This window comes from Typopeltis vanoorti, chromosome 21 (assembly GCF_054136105.1).
Source record: "Typopeltis vanoorti isolate ZY-2024b chromosome 21, IOZ_Tvanoo_1.0, whole genome shotgun sequence".
In the NCBI taxonomy this organism is placed as follows: Eukaryota; Metazoa; Arthropoda; class Arachnida; order Uropygi; family Thelyphonidae; genus Typopeltis; species Typopeltis vanoorti.
The window spans coordinates 55,689,270-55,705,808 of record NC_143569.1 but is presented as its reverse complement, the minus strand read 5'-3'; positions in this window follow the sequence as shown (position 1 = coordinate 55,705,808).

Below are 16,539 nucleotides of genomic sequence, written 5' to 3'. Positions count from 1 at the left end.
TATGGAGACATTTGAAGAGAAAGCCTTAAACTCCACCCCACAAAACCCCACTGTTTGGCTTCGTTATGTGGATGATGTGTTTGCTATTTGGCCACATGGCTCAGACACACTCCACTCCTTCCTAGCACACTTAAACAACCAACACCCCAGAGTCCAGTTCACCTCAGAAAAAGAGGAAAACAACACCCTCCCCTTCCTAGACACTTTAATCACCTGCCAGCTTGATGGATCTTTTGTTTTCTCTGTTTACAGAAAACCCACCCACACTGGCAGATACATTCACCAGCAATCCCCCCCACCCTCACAACAATATGGGGTGATAAAAACACTATATAACAGGGCAAAATTAATCTGCTCAGATGACAAGGCCCTGACTATTGAACTAAACCACATCCTCAACACTTTCTTAGCCAATGGCTATAACCCCAAAAAATACTAAAACCTGTAAACCACAACCATAAAATTCGTTGGAAGAAAACAAAAATAATTCATCGCAGCAAGTTTAAATATGAAAGATTATTCAAAGAATCTTCAGCAGCTCTAAAAAACGTTCCTAACCTCAACAAATTTGGGTGCATGAAACTGCCCCAAATTTGGGAGACTTTCATTATGAGAACTTCAGCCCAATTGCCAAGACTACCAAATTAGCCCGCAAGAGGGCACCATTAGGAGGACTTTAGGAACAATGTTAGTTTCTTGCTTTCTTCCTCATTTGCTTTGTGTTAGTTCCTGAGTGCACATACCATATCTTTATGTTCCTGAAGATGGCAATGTGACGTTGCCGAAATATAGAAGTTATTCATTAAAGTTACCTTTAATTAATATACTTTATATGCGTTGTTAATTCCGTAAACTAATTACTAGTTATGTCTAACCAACGTATAAGTCTTGCTACTAGAATTAAGGACTACACCTTCAAAACGATTGGAGGAATGCCATCAGGACCAGGTGATCCATTTAGTTTTGGACAGAATTCTTCCGATTCTTTCTAACAAAAAAATAACAGACAAGGAACAAATGTTTCTAATTGAATACGACTTGATTGATTTCATACATTCCCTGCAAATATTTTGATCAGAAAGCTACAACAGGGTAATCAACTAAAATGAGGCATGAAAGTCAAAAATCATCTGACTTGGCATTCTTATAATACCAGACAGCATATACATTGCTTGGAAAGAAGTCAATGGACTCTCCCATGGACAAGGTGCATCAAGCTGTGTAACAAGTCAAGTGTACGTAGGTGGTATAAATTGGAGGAATATTGATGCTCCCAAGTCAGTGCAACTGTATTTGAGTGAAATGACAGAAGGGAACTGACGGAGTTCTAAAGAGGCATTGTGATAGGATGCTATGTTGCAGGCCTAACTGTTCGGCAAATTTGACCACCTCGGGTCAATAATCAGTGATACCGTACTCAGATGGAAGTGCAGTGAATCACCTGTAAGTGCTACCCTCGGTGTAGCACTAACAACCTGCCCCTAACCAAACATGACTGTAGGGTGTTATGAAGGAAAATATGTAAAAACCATCATTTGTCAGCTGACACATTGAATGTGAAGTTATGGGCATTGACTGGAACACAAATCTGCTCACAAACATTCAGAACCAAGGCTTACAACATGAGTTTCTGTGGTAGAACCACAATATGCTAGCCTCATATTACCCTAACCAACATGCAGCATCTTCAGTGGAGCAAAGAGCGTGTATAGTGGAGCTTGAAAAGCTGTGTTATGAAAGATGAATCACACTACACCCTATCCCAAGCAGATGGATGGGTGTGGCAGGTTCCTGGTGAACATCTTACCTGAGTGCATAACCTCAACTATGAAATTTGGAGGTGGTGATGGTATGGGTCAGATTTGGCCTCGGACCTCTGTTTATGGTGTCACAAACACTGAACTTTGAGAGGTATCTGGATGTTCTGGACAATGCAATGCTTCCTACTTTGTTTCTAGAGAACATCATTGTCTGTTTCAGCAAAAAAAAAAATATACCGCGTCATAAGTGTTTGTAGTCATAAACATCACCACATTTGACTGGCCTCCACAGAACCCTGTTCTCAACCTTATTGAACATCTGTGGAATAAAGTGGAGCATTGAGTGAGCTCAAGGGACATCCATCCCCACAACAATCCAGGACTCATTACATGCCTACAGGAAGAATGGGCCAAAATTCCCACAGATTGCTATTGTATGCCACATAAGATTAATGCTGTCATCTTAGTGAAAGGAAGTCCTACATCTGATTAAGGTGGGTGTCATGGCTGTTCCTCACACTATGGCAGGGGTTGGGAACTGGCGGCTCTTTTATATTGAATTAAAAGATACATAATACAAACAACTAAATATTGTTTTTTGATACGGCCTGTTCGTGGCACTAGATACTATGCATCTGACGTGTGTTACGCATGAAATTTTATGACATGAACAACTGACAATTACGTTACAATTGAAATACCGCTAAATGTTAAACCTGCCTAAGGTAACTAACGCCACGGCGAAAATTTGAACTAATTAATCAGCTGTCCTGTCGTAGATACATACATACGGATTTTAACTGTCGAAATAAATATTCTGTTAACTTATTTATTGTGGTACTAAACTGGTTTTTAAATGTCAGGTAATGTTATGCACAAATTAATTTTTATGTTATGTTCAATTTGGGATTTTACTTGAGATAAATTTGTGATAATAACCCTCCTAATATGAGTTCAAAAAAAAGAAAAATAATTGAAGAAAACAGGATTCAATAAAATGTGGATAGAGAAATTTGCATTTATAGAAGTAAATGGAAATCCACAATGTTTAATTTGCTGATTTGCCAATGCTTAGTTTAATAATAATTATTATTATTATGTGACACCTCCAGGGAGTCCACAGACTCATCTAGGGAGAGTGTGCCAACAGCATCGATCGATTGAACTCCTTCCAACTACTAACTGCACTCAAACTTAACTTTTTGAATGAGCCATTAGTAGAAGAGGCTCTACCAATTGACCAACCCTTGCTCGCAATAATGCTATGCATTAAGGAGGGCCACTACCCAGACCGGTTTCGACCTTTATTGAGGTCTCATCGGTTGGAGCCAGACCCAGAAGTAGTTACACTAAGGTGGAAGTAATGGAGAAGTCATTTACCTATACAAGTTGCTACGACCTATTATTAAAATTCTGTGGATTAGAGATAAGTTTATGGAAGTTTTTTTACTTGGCTATGCTACTAATTATATATATTTGGTTTTTATCCAAGTGTAGGCAAACAAAGTTTGCACCTGAATTACTTTCAGGACTGGGGCAACGTGTAAAGTTGTAATAAAGGTGTATAAGTTCTCATCACTTGCCTGAGTATCTCCCATAATGGTTGTGACACCCTTTGACAACTTGTGTAGGTAAATATGACTTCCATTACTTCCACCTTAGTATCACCACCTCAGGCTATGGCTCCCACTGACTAGACCTCAATAAAGGTCGAAACCGGTCTGGGTAGTGGCTCTTCCCTTAATGCATGTCTGCAAGGAGATGTGCTTTGCATTATGGGGAGATACTAAGGCAAGTGATGAGAACTTATACTACATTTACCACGAGTTGCTCCAGTCCTGAAAGTACTTCAGGTGCAAACTTTGTTTGCTTACACTTGGATAAAGGATAAAACCCAATATATAATTAGTAGCATAGCCAAGCAAAAAAACTTCCATAAACATTATAGTTTATGGAAGCTAATTTTTAGATTCGAGAGACGAATCTAAAAATTTGCTACTATACGGTGTAGATACGAATCTATCCCCTAGTGTCAGAAAGTTTAGTCTGCGCAATATGAATGGAGTTTGCTTATTCTCTAATAATCCTTCGTAAAATAAATATAATTGAGGGTTAATGACAACCTATTGAGTCACTGGTATGAGGCAATTTTAGTGATAGTTGAGTAAGAAAACGAAATATTTTATTAAGCGTAAAAGATTTTTTTTTAATAATATTGGGAATACCGATTGTTCGGAGCAACAGTTATGGAAATAAATAGCATACGACGAGGGCGAGATGGAGAGAGAAACAAGAAAGGCAAAAAAGTAGATCTTAAAGTTAAGACAAAAAGTAATGGTGACAGCAATTCCCAGTAATATCTAGCGATTTGTTTTACCCAGTACAGTAACGAGGATATGAAGCGACTGTGGCAAGTGTCTAACTTGCGCCCCTCCCCCCTAACCAACGCAAGTGTCTAATTTGTACCCCCTGACCCAAAAATTTTGAAAAATTTAAATGTAACAAGTTAAATTTTACTAAATGCAATATGCTAAATACTTACTATTAATCTCATCAAAATGTGTTGCAGAATTTGTGTGTCTAAAGCGGCGTATTGCCGAAATTTAAAAATACAATATAAAATAGCAGACTTTTATATCTATTTATTTATTTTTTACGTTTTGTTCCTCTTTCGCCACGCCCTCGTTACGGCACTGTGTTTTACCACGGGGAAACACATTCTAATACAAACTGCAAGTCTAGGGAAGAAATGTAGAAGAGTAGGGTTATGGAACAAAACATTTGTCACTCCCTACTACGCACACACAAGAAATAAATTCCGTTACCATCTTGCAAAGCTGTGCACTAAATATAAATATAATAAATAAAATTATTTTAAGTACAGGAGTGCAATCTCTCGGGATGACAGGAGCACGAATGTGCTTCAACTGTTTGTAAGGTGCCGTATCAGGATTTTTTATTGATTGATAAGTATGCCGTCATTTTCTCAGTAAAAACTCAAAAAGAAAACAGTATCAAAGTCTTCTTAGCAACGAAAAAAAAGGGGGAATCAGAACACTCTCCTGACAGTTGCGTTTAAAATGTGCAACAAAGAAAAAAGCGTGTCTTGTCTCATGTACATGAGCTGACCTTACATTGACAACCTATTCTGGTATTATTGCAAAAGGTCTTTTTTGACCATTTGGAGGTCTGCAATATAATTCGAAGCGAATAATATTCGACCAGGAGCATGCGCACAAAGTGTTTCTACGTTAGCTATCTTTCTACAGGGTGTCCCAAAATTCACGCAAGATTTAAATTTAGCGCCATTTGTGCGGTAAAGTGTTGCCAACGAGAAAAAAAAAGACAGCTGACAGTTCAGGGTTACTAAAAATGGAGCGCTACACGAAAGAACAACGCATTTTCATTGTTGAGCAATATTTTAAAAATAATGAAGGTTTGACAGCTACAGTTCGCAATTTTCGTACAAAATATAGTCGGAATAGTGATTTAACTTCAACTGTGAAAATATTAATTAAAAAATTCAAGGAAACTGGATCAATTAGTGATCTTATACACTCTGGCCGTCGTTCAACAGAAAACATCGAAGCAGTTCGTGAGAGTGTTGTTGAGAGTCCAGGAACATCAATTCGGTACTGTGGTCTTGAATTGGGCATTTCGAGAAGCTCTACAGCGTATTCTCACGAAAGATTTGCATCTTTATGCTTACAAAGTTCAATTGACTCGAGAACTGAAGCCTACTGACCACACACAGCGAAGAGAGTTCGTTGAATGGATTATGGAACAACAACAAGTGGATGCTTATTTTTCGAACAAAATCATCTTCAGCGATGAGGCTCATTTTCATCTTGATGGCTTCGTTAATCGACAAAATTGTCACATTTAGGGTTCAGAAAATCCACGAGTGATTGTTGAGAAACAAATGCATCCACAGCATGTCACTGTTTGGTGTGGATTTTGGGCTGGAGGCATCATCGGTCCATTCTTCTTCGAAAATGAGACTGGTAAGGCAATAACAGTTAATGGTGCTCGCTATAGCGACATGATAATCCGGTTTTTTGTGCTTAAATTGCAAGATATGGATGTGGACGATGTGGTTTCAACAAGACGGTGCCACATGCCATACAGCCCGAGAAACAATTCAATTAATGCATGAGTCATTTCCTGGTCGTGTAATTTCCCGTTTTGGTGATCAGAATTGGCCACCCAGATCATGTGACTTAACGCCGTTGGACTGTTTTTCTTTGGGGTTTTTTGAAGTCTAAGGTTTATGCCAACAAGCCCACGCCTTGAAGGAGGAAATTGAGCGCTGTATCAACGAAATTCAGCCACATTTATGCAAAACAGTCATGGGAAATTTCGACAAAAGAGTGCGTATGTGCCAGCAAAGCCGTAGAGGCCATTTACCCGGAATGCTATTCCATGCATAACCCTATACTGTATACTTTATGAATCAATAAGAAATTACAATATTTAATTAAAAACCTGTTTTCTATCAAAATTGCTTCTTGCGTGAATTTTGAGACACCCTGTATATATTAATATACTGGCCAAGAGAGTTTTGAAAAACTAAAACCTCATCTAAATGTGTATTACTATTTATAGTAATACAAATTTGCTCAGGTCTTGCACATGCAGCACCGATCGGAGCAAATTTTTGAGTGTGAGAAAGATATTTTTTTCCCTCCCCTTCGGTCGAAATTGTATATATATATATATATATATATAAATTATATATATTGTGAATAAATAAATAAAATATTTTCGTGTTTATTATATGAATACATTATTTTAACACTACAAATAAATATTACAAGGTCTGTGTTGCTTGGTCGCTCGAAGTTAGATTTTAAGTTCAAACCTAGTCGCCGAATGGAGGAACTTTTTCTAAGCCTTTCTTCCACCGGTTCCCCAGTTAGTCGATCTCTGGCACGGGCAAGCAGATTTTTCCACCCGTAAACTCAAGAAAATCGACCGTAGCACATTATTTCAGATAGTAACATGTCATGTTAGGTACCAAGAGATGGCAGCACTTGTTTGCCAGTTTCATCATCGGTGGCTGCTATAATTAGTGATAGATATGGGCCAGCTATCTCTGATTGGCTACCGGTTGAGATTGAACTGCCCACTCAGTCTTCAAAAGCTAGATAGGGGTATAAAGGCCTTGCCTATAGGGGAATAAAAGGCTGCTGATTATTTATTTTATAAATATTACATAAATCACATGAAATATGACAAAACAAATATAAAAAAAATCTAAATTAAGAAAACATTTAATTATTTAAAAAAATAAACATTTCTAGCCTTAATTTTGGCAAAAGAATACTACTTCTTCTAGATCTAATGTCTTGGCTATGTCACTTTCAATAGATAAAGTGGCTAAACCATCTAATATCTGTTGTGACATTGTGGACCTCAAATAATTTTTAATGTCTTAATTTAGAAAATTTGCACTCTGCACTTACAACTGTAGTTGGGATTGTTAAAAGAATTCATAGTGATGTGTACACATTAGGAAAAAGACATGCAGTTATTTGCACAAATATGATTAATACTTCTTTGGTAGAATAATTATTTGATATCATCCGAGACAATATTTTAAATTCATATAATAAATCTATTACTGAAATATCTTTTTGATCACCATCAGCCAGAACAATTTCTAAGTCGAAACAAGCTTTTTTTACTGTCATCAAATTTTAAAGTTACCAATGTTAAAGAGAAACCAAAAAATTGATTCATATTCATATTTAGCTGTTCAAATCTCTCAGTAATTGATGTTATTGCTGAATCAAGAATTACATTAAAAATTAATTAGAAAATGTCGCTTAAAATTAGTAATTGATTCGTCAGGACATACATAATCAAATTGAGTTTTTACATGTCTAGTTCGTGTGCTGTCGTTAGTTGGGAAATCAGCATTTAACCCAATATTTAGAGCAAAGTTATGAGCTTGGTGCTTAACTCTCAACAAATTATTTTTGCTTCTGTATGACGTCAAGAATTGTTTCGTGACATCTAATGATTTCATGGCTTCCATAATATTGCAAGAGATGTTTTGCAATTGTTTGCTAGATGCATTGACTTCACTTAGAATGTCATACCAAACAAATCAGTAATAGAAAAAAATTAAAAAATATAAACATAAATGGATGGAACACGTTCAAAGAATGAAAATATAAAGATTACAAAAACAAGCCTTAAAGTACAAGCCATTAGGAAAAAGAAAACCAGGACGTCCTCTTAAACGATTCAATGACTTCTAAGGCCAGAACAGGCCACTGTAGGCCATAATCCTTGATATGCATAATGATGATCAAAAAAATGTGCCAAATATAAACTTGAAAGAGTTAATTTTATTTTGCTAACGAACTAGCTTCCAATTTTGTTTTAATGCCTTGTTGCCCAATTAAGCTGTCATCTTCTGTGATAAAAATTAAAGCTTCATGTATTTCTTTTACTTGATTTCGTATTGCTTTTACAGCTTCAACGCGACTTTCCCATCTCGTCGTGCATAAAGGTTTTAAAGTAAAATTTTGGATGTGGTTTAGAAGAACTTCCCATCGATGAAGAAAAGAAATACATTGACTGAATAATATCAAAAAATAAAACCGTATCTACATTGAAGCTGGCTGCATCGCTGAATACCAAGTTCAAAGAATGCGTACAACGCGGAACAAAAAATGCTCTAGGATTTTTGTTCCTTCTCCTTCATATTTGACCCGTTGTCATATCCCTGCCAACGGATATTTTGAATATTTAAGTTTTTTTCTTCTAATAATTTTAAAATTACTTCAGCGATACCACTTCCTGTTGTATTATTAATCTTAATAAAATCTAGAAATCTTTCCTCTAATATCTGGGTTTCTTCATTTTTTTTTTTTTTATAGAAACATATCTTACAATTAAGGACATTTGCTCCTGCCGCAAAATATCAGTGGTGCAATCACCAATTATTGAAAAATACTTAGATATACATTACATTACATTATTACATTAAATACATTATTTCAGATACAATTTTTTTTTTTAAATCTCATTACTCAACATTAATGATTTCGTTTTGTATACATTTCCCTAAATAATGAACGTGAATTTTATTGTTTTTTATGCGTTGTACATGTTTTGTAATACGCTGTCAAATTCGGCGAATAATTCAATCATTTTCAAAATTTTCCATTATTATTTGTATATAGAGTATCTGAACTTCCTCTGAACGCTATGTTTTCTTTTGGAAGAAATTTAATAACCGATATTATGCGTTTAAAACATGCATCCAGTGTTCTTGTTCTTTTTTGAGTAAAATTTTAGCTGATGTTGATCAATTGTAGTTTCATTTTTTAAACGCTTTTCCAAATCAATCCATTTTTCAAAATTATTAAAATGTTCTTCAGATTTTTCGTGGCGCTGAAGAACTTGGGACATATGTCTCCAATCGTTATTTTCTAATATAGTTCGAATATTAGAAAATAATTTCAGCAGAAACAAAATACATTTTTTTGAACTTGAGTAAATTAACCAAGATCTTAATGGTTCTCCGTTACTCAACATCCTATTATAATGCGATACATGAAAACTTCTATTATGTTCATCACGTGGAAAAAAGTCTCTTGATTCAGCAGGAGGACCTCGTTTTACTAATATATCAATTATTGAATTGGACAAGTTTGGCCATAAAGCGGATCGTCAAAAAGCTCGTAATTTACTGTTGGGGTATTTCTATTGGAAGTCGAAGCTATTGGATGTTTCTCAAGACCCTGATAATCATTTAAACACAAATGCGAATTTTTTTTCCGATTTCAGAATCGATTCATTTTGTTTCTTAAATAAAAATATTCGATTTATAAGAGAATCAAATTTTCTCAATGAAATTGGATCTAATATATATAATTAGATCCAATTTCATTGATTAGATTATTTGGAACTTATATATATAATTAGAATAAAATATAATTCTTTATAAATATGTGTATATATAAATGTTTTTTAAATATATGATATATCCAATTTAATTTTTTCTTTTTTTAATTTTATATAACTTTTCCTGCCTACAGTATAATTGTAACATAAACTCTGTAAGTTTTCTGTCCTTTTACTTTTCCGCCTGCAGCATTCGCCCATTCCGCCCCTGCTCGCGCCGGGCTTGTAAACACGCATATGTCACAAGCGATTAAGAAGCTGTTGCAGTGCAAATAATTAAATTTTAAGACATATTCTTAGAGTAATGGTTAAGTTTTCTATGTATTACCTTACATGCAATATGACCATGATGTAGCTTTAAAAACATGATTTGTATATTTAACTCACTGGCAATTCATTTACGGCATTAATATATTCTATATTCTACGTTTTAACCTATTATTATTACTAGTAGTAGTACTTACTCATTGAGGGAGGCCCTAACATCATGTCAAGAACAACTATTCAACATTCGCACAGTATCTATCATACTTCACCCTAGTCCTCTCACCACCAGTACTATTCTCAAAAATATCTTCTGAATTAATCTTATAGAAACCTTTCAGTAATTTGAATGTCTCAATCATATCACCCCTTTTCCGCCTATCAACGAAGTTCTGCAACCCACAAATCTTCAACTTGTTCTCATAAGGTTCATTCCATAGAACTATAATCTTGATCGCTCGTCTCTGGATCCTCTCCACCTCCTACCCATCAAGAAGAAACCCTGACACCCAAATTTGGGGACAGTAGTCGAGGTGGGGTCTTATCAAGGCACAATACAGAGGAACAATGAAATGTTTGTCTCTGCTCGTCAAAGTATTTTTTAGCAACCAAGTGATTTGATGAGCTGATTTAGCCACTTTTGCGATGTGCCACTAAACTTCAACTTCATATCGACCAACACTCCCAAATCTCTGGCCTCATCAATCTCCTGGAGTACAGTTCCACCAATGTAGTAAACTGCTGCTAATCTTTTCACACCAAAATGCATCACCTTACATTTTGCCACATTAAATTGACATCCATTCTCCTTAGCCCAGACCCCAATCTATCCAAATCATCCTGAAAAATTTCGACATCCTGTGCATTCACTATTACTCTACCCAACTCTGCATCATCAGCAAACAAATGAACACTTCCTCTCAGATCCTTTCCTATATCGTTAATGAACAAATTGAACAGTAGTGGTCCAAGAACAGAACCCTGCAGCACACCACTAGTCACAGGCCGTTTTTTGGACTCTATTCCTGAATAAACTACTCTCAGATATCTCTCCATCAACCATGCTCCTATCCATCTCACCAACCCTATATCCATCCCTATATGCTGCAGTTTACTGATTAGTATTCCATGTGGTATCCTGTCAAAGGCCTTAGCAAGGTCCAGTAGAATCACTAAACCCATTACCCTTATCCAGTTCAGCCGTCACTGTGTTATAAAACGTGAGCAAGTTACTGAGGCATGATCTACCCTTCACAAAACCATGCTGTCCCCCATACAGTATCCCATTTTCATCTATCCATTCCTGTATTCTCCACTTCACTATTTTCTCCAAGACCTTGACAACGATTACTGATATGCTGATCGGTCAGTAATTTACAAAAGCAGTCTTAGAACCTCCTTTATGCAGTGGGATTATTTCCCCCTCTTTCCACCTCCACCTCGGAATTAACCCAGACCCCAGACTCAAATTAAACAAAATGATCAAGGGCACTGACAATTTTTTAGCCACTTCACGTACGACATGAGCTGGTATAGTAATATACCAGCTCATGTCGTAATATTTTAATAATATACTATACTAATAACTTTGTAATATACTATTCACCACCATTCCCGTATAAGCTGTTGGTTCCTTCATTCCTTCAATGTCACCACTTGGATGATATACTCTTTCAAAGTGCTCGTTCAGTAATTCCACTATATCTGCTGATTCGATTACCTCCCTACCATCGGCATTCTTTAAAATTATTCTGCCGTATACATTTTTTCTTTTACTTGCAACATATCGAAAAAACTGTTTGGGATTCTTTTTAGCCTGCATGGCTAATGTTCTTTCATAATCCGTTTTCGCTTTTCTTACCACACTCGTTACCCTTCTGGCCTGCGCTTTATACCGTTCATGTGCCTGTCGGTCACCTTTCTCCTTAAATTCCCTCCACAGTTGTTTCTTTTTTTGCAGCTCAAGCTTATTGGTTTTATTCATCCATTTAATCCCTAATTGATTTACTATTCGGACTTTAGGTATACAATCAGCCATTGTCTCCTGCAAAAATTCCTTAACCACCTCCCATGCACTATCAACATCCAGCCCTTGCAATTTTACATTCCATGGCACTGAACCAAGCAAACTCCAAAGCTTGTCATACTTACCAGCCCGGTAATTCCATATGTACCCTGCCTTAATTGTAAATTCCATACCTTTAGCCACCTCCCAAGTCAAGACCCTATGATCACTCTCACCAATTGGTGGCAACGTGGTCATATTCGTTACAGCCAAATTCTCAGATGCAGTTACTAGGTCAAGCACTCTCTGACCCCTAATATTTTCCATTACATGCTGTCGCAGATAGTTATCCCTTAATAACTGCATAAAATCCAATTCCTTCATGCCATGTGTCCTCTCCTCCTTCCAATCAATGTTACCATAGTTGAAATCCCCCATAATAATTACCCTCCTTCCACTCATTGCTTTTATTTGCTTATGCATACTATCTCCACCATCTATTCCGTCATCCTGTTCTATAGCAGCACCCAATTGTATATTTTGTTCTGCTAGCCTCAATCTCACACCAAATAGTCTCAAATGTGCTCTTTACTCTATCCTGCAGTTCAACGTGTATTCTTGGCTGCAGTTCATCAGCTATCATCAATAACACTCCTCCCCCCATTTTATTCTCCCTGTCCCTCCTGAACACACCATACCCCCTCACATTCAATCCCACATAGCTATATATTCTGTCAGTCATTTTTCAGTAATGCCAATAACCTGTGGCCTGAAAGAGCCAACCAAGGCCAAAAATTCTTCCTTCTTGTTCCTAATATTCCTGGCAAGTATACATGAAATGCAGAAGCCCGTTAGTCCCACCCCTATTTTGATGCCTAATACTAACTATCCCATTCTGATTTATTGTCCTTCGTACTTGCTCGGGCATATTCTGCACATTCATACACTCAACTGCCTCCCTAAAGTCTGCATATCTACCCCCCCTTAATAACTCTAGTTTCCCTGATTCTGCACTTCCACTTCATTGAACCACACTTTTCCCAGTCTCCACACACCAAATCCATTCAAATGCAAACCATCTATCTTATATAAATCCTTTTGCCCATCAAACTCACTCCACACATCCACAAACTCCAAACCACTCCTCCTGCATAACCTGCACATAGATTCATTTGCAATTATGGCCCTCCTCATCTCTTCTCTGTCATACTGTGGTAACAGACCCACTATCCTAACTCTCTCACTCTTTTCTTTTGCTACCTCTAGTAATTCCTTCAAGTCCTCTCTCATAGCCATTTTATCTCCATTCAAGTCATTCTTTCCCGCCACTACTATCATTTCTTTCACCCTCTGCTTTTGCGCTCTGATAGACTCACTTACATCCTTAATTTTCGCACCTGGTATGTACAATATTTACACACTCTCATCTATTACACCTTTTACTAAAGAATCTCCGTACAACACTCGCTCCTTCATTTTTCTTACACTCACGAGCATACTCTTATTTTTCTTATCATACTTTTGCCTTTTATTTGCTGATTCGCTTGGTAAACAATTTTGCAAACGCTCAACCTTCCGCTTCGCCCTGTGTATCGCTCCGTGAAACCGTGTGAACTCATTCATTGCACTAACTCATCATTTTTATTATCCGTTAAACCATTCACTCGTTCTGTATTTTTTTCCTTCATTTTCACTTTCAAGACCACTCTCAAAGCTATCTGGTACCCCATCACAAATTCCAATCATATCGCTATTTTCTACATTCTGACTTTCGACAACGATATCACCCTCGCGACCTGAAATACATTTTAAATCCTCACTTTCCTTACGCTTTCTGCACACATTCACTCCACTATCATTATCTAACCAAACTCCAACCGCTCTCTGCAAAGCATTCATCTCGCAGAAGTTAGACTGAATAAACTCCCTTATGTTAAATTTTCATGGGAGAGTCGAGTAATTTATGGCAATTTTTTTTTGCCCTAACCATTTTGGGTTACAGCAAATGATGGAAACGTTTCGAGAGACGGGAGCTAAATTTGGTATTTATTGATCTAGATAAATCATATGATAGTGTGACAAGCAAGAAGTCTGGAGGTGTCTGAGGGAGAAGAAGGTAATATATGTCAGGAGAGAAGAAGAAGGAGAAATATGTCAGGCTGGTGCAGAAGATGTACAGAAATGTGAAGACAAGAGTTCGAACCTGCCTGGGAGAGATGGAAAGTTTTCAGGTGACAGCTTGCATCAAGGGTCAGCATTAAGTCCTTTCCTGTTTAATATTGAGATAGAGGTGGTGACGGAGGAAGTGAGAGAAGATGGGCCTTGGACTATGTTGTATGCAGATGACATCGTGCTATGTGCAGAATCAAGAGAAGAAGTAACAGCTAAACTGGAAAGTTGGAGGAAAGTATACTGGAAGAGAGAGGTATGAGACTGAGCAGAAGAAAGACAGAGTATAAGGTTAAGATGATTTGATCATGTGACGAGGAGGAAGGACGAGTATGTAGGAAGAAAGGTCATGCAAATGGATGTGCAGGGGAGGAGGAGGACTTGTGGATGAAGAACTTGGATGTGGCTACAGCCCAAGACAGGAGGATGTGGAGGAGACTCACTACAAACAGCGACCCTACTTAAGTGGTACAAGCTGCAGAAGAAGAAGATTACATTCTCCCATCAGTTTTATGTGAATACAGTAATATACAGGAATGACGTCACTAGTTTTGAATGTCATATTTGTCCCGGTTCTAGATTATCAAGCTAACAGAATTAACAAAGTACAGCATTTTTCACCTTATAATATAGACTCGCTTTTTGTACCTAAAATTTATCTGTAAATTATGATGCGTCTTATACACTGATGTGTTTTTTATGTATGCGCAGTTATGGTGCGTCATCGCTTGTCGGTAATGCGTGATCAGTTTGAATAGTTGCACGATCGTTAACGGTCACGCATTTAATCTAGTAATCAATTAAATTATTATATTTAATTTTTTTTATAACCCAATGATTCTACGAAGCACAGACATATCTATACGATTATTGCATTTAAGTGTGGTGTGATTCAGTACGTAGAAAAGAATGGCAATATGGCAGCAGAGCGTCTTTTGGGCCACAGAAAAAGTTGTCTACAGAAAAAATTGTACGAACTTGGAAGAAACAAGGACAGCAATTAATAGATGCAAATTCTAAAAAAAAAAAAAAAACAATATCAGCAGAAAACGGCCAAATGACCAGAAATTAAAAATGAATTGAAAACTTGGGGAAAAAAGTCACGAAAAAGCCCACTATCATGCTGTTTCGTCATGCTGTGTGGATTAAACAAAATTGCCACCTTTTTTAATTTTTAAAATGAAAACTTCCCAAAGGCGTTTACATTCATATTCATCCAAAAATAATGGATGGATGAGGAAGGGATGAAGTTAAGGTGTGGTCCAGACAGTCGACAGGGTGTAGCATAGAGGTAGCCTGCCTCACGGCGCGGCTTAATAAGGGCGCTCGTTCAGCCATATTGCTGTAGACACTGTCGCGTCGCTATGTTAACAATTCCTGTTAGTATAGCAACTGGGGAAAGAAATTTTTCCAAGCTTAAACTGATTAAAAATTATTTGCGAACAGCAATGACCCAAGAAAGATTGGTTGGTCTAGCAACTATATGGATAGAGGCAGACATAGCTTATAATTTATATTTAGAAGAGCTTATAAACAGTTTTATTGTGCGATATCCCCGTAGAGCAAACATTTAATTAATATTATTATGAACATGAATATTAATCCATAATATTCATTTCTACACGACCAGGACCGAAATGAAAGCACCCATTGCAGAAAGATTTATCAGAACATTGAAAACAAAGATCTACAAATGGATGACGTATACTAAAAGTAAAAGTTATACGAAAGGTTTGCAGACCCTTGTACATACTTATAATCTCACACCACACCGCACTATCGGTATGGCTCCTTGGGAAGTTAACCTTCACAACGAGGATCGTGTTTGGAAATATTTGTACGGAACCCAAGAGGAGACTACCAAACCAAAATTTCACGTAGGTGATAGCGTGGTTTCAAGTGATGATACCCACAAATTTAGAAAAGGGTTTTGGGGTAACTGGACACGAGAATTATTCACTATTTCTCAGGTTATTAATAGAAACCCTGTAGTATATAGAGTTCGCGGTCGGGACGGAGAGAGATAGTGGAGGGAACATTCTATGAACCTCAGCTGCAAAAAGCTGATATACCCAATGAACTTCTGGAAGACGTGTATCTAATCGAACAAGTAATTAAACACCGCAAACAGAAAGGAAATCTTCAGTATTTTGTTAAGTGGCTCGGTTATCCCTCATCGTATAATTTTTGGGTTCGTAGCGAAGATGTTTTACTTAACCCTTCCCAGTAATGGCAGTATGAAAATGTTTCCTACTAACACGCAAACGAAATTTCAAGTGGAATTACCACACGAGATCATACTTAAAGGTAAATGGGAAGTTGCTCTTGCCGAAATTCATCTTCTAGGAGAATTTAATAACATAGATTCCGGTTACGATGAGTTTCATGTGATATGTGGAATTGGAAGAGGAGGAGGTGTCA